Below are 1,813 nucleotides of genomic sequence, written 5' to 3'. Positions count from 1 at the left end.
AACCTTCATCATTTCTACAATTTTTGGCAAGTGCACGGAGTCTCCGGTAGCCAAGCATTTCCATGTTATTCTCAGAGTTAACGGCCTTCCCACCCTATCACTGCTTGCCATAGCAAAGACAACTTCAACCTCTGATCGAGTCTTTTCCATTTAGAAAGAGATTTCACATTTTTAGACAAGGTCTGAGATCCTTTCTTTCTTTCTCTCTCTCTTTTTTAACGTAAGGTTTCAGAGAGGAGTGTAAGTGCTGATCTTGTTAGCTAGCATGCCTGGGTAAACTTACAGCTCGTGACTTAATGAGACAATCCTGCCCTCCTGATTCAACAAGGTCAAACAACTATTTTTCCTAACTGGGTTCCTTGGTGAACTGAAAACGTGCGGAACAACGGTCGAGAATTTACACCAGGCTGTAGTCATTAAAGACATTCTGTGTGTATTCACACACTATCTCAATGGCCCCTTGCAGGAAGAATCATATTATTTTTATCATCGTGTTTTTAAAAAATATATTTTCAATTGAAATTCAATTAACATATGGTGTATTGTTAGTTTCGGAGATAGAGTTTAGTGATTCATATGGTGCCTCTCACGCTTGATGCTCTTTTCGTCAAGGGCCCTCCTTAATGCCCGTCACCCAATTACCCCATCCCCCCCCACTCATCTGTCTTCGTGTTTTAAATTGGGCGCCCCAAGGTAGTCCATTGATGAGCTGCCCAAAGTTGGGTGTAAGCCAGTGAACCCTGATTCTATACCATGCTCTTAGCTAGGACTCCATGACCCATGGGGTCGTCCCGCCATTTCCCAACTTGTGGAAATTAGGGGAGCCTGATTTGCATAATGGTGATGACACGTAGGATACCACTCAGAATTCTCCACATTCAAGCTTCCCAGGGGTCTTAGTACAGAGCACCTCCAAAAACATGGCGAAGGGGCTGGCTATGTCAAGACTGCATCTCTCCTAAAGCTTGGGCGCTCTGTCCCTGACAACCCTGTATGTGCTCACCAAGGCAGCCACTTCTTGACGATGTCACCCGTTGCCTTCAATGAGCTGTCCCCCATGATTCTGAAGCCTTCTTCCAAAAGGAACATGGTGCCCCCTCCCAACAGCCCCTTCCAACCCTGGATCCTTTCGTTGGGAATGAGTGGAGACACAGGTTTCCCTTACCCCAGCTTTCCGCCATATTGTCCTTCTTTGGATTAATGGTAAAATAAATGCATTCTTAGGACAAGAATTATTGTTTTTTTTTTTTTCTTTCACCCAATTGAAATGGCACTTCCTTTTCAGGTCCATTCATTCATCCTAGGGTACCATCCTGGATTGAGGTGAGAACCTACTTTGCATGTTATGGGGCAGGGGGTGTGTGCCCTAGAGGGGCAGCTCAGGAATCAGGCACATGCCCAGTGAAAACTGAGAGCGGTGGACCTGGGCAGTTCTGCAGGGCAGGGAACGCCAGGGTCTTCCTGAACCCTCCAGAGATATGGAGAAACCAGACCTCATTTAGGAAAATGACCTCAGACGAGCGCTGGTGTTAAAATCCTAATCAAGCGCTTGCCGTTGCTTTTTCGTCGTGGTTGTTTTCAGAGAAGCAACACCCTTTCACACCTATCCGAAGCATCTGAGAGGTGTCTCATTCTGCAAAGCACACAGAGACCAGACGATGCCAACCTCATGTGATAAACACCTCCCTGTCCTTGCCCCGGCTGCAGGGACAGCAAATTCTCGGCACCTCCTCAGCGCGACCGTGGTGCTGGTGAGCAAGGCCGCCAGGGCTCCGCGACCACACCGTGAGACCAAAGATCCCCACCGACGCCG

This window comes from Mustela nivalis, assembly GCF_964662115.1.
Source record: "Mustela nivalis genome assembly, chromosome: X".
Classification (NCBI taxonomy): Eukaryota; Metazoa; Chordata; class Mammalia; order Carnivora; family Mustelidae; genus Mustela; species Mustela nivalis.
This window is presented reverse-complemented; position numbering follows the sequence as displayed.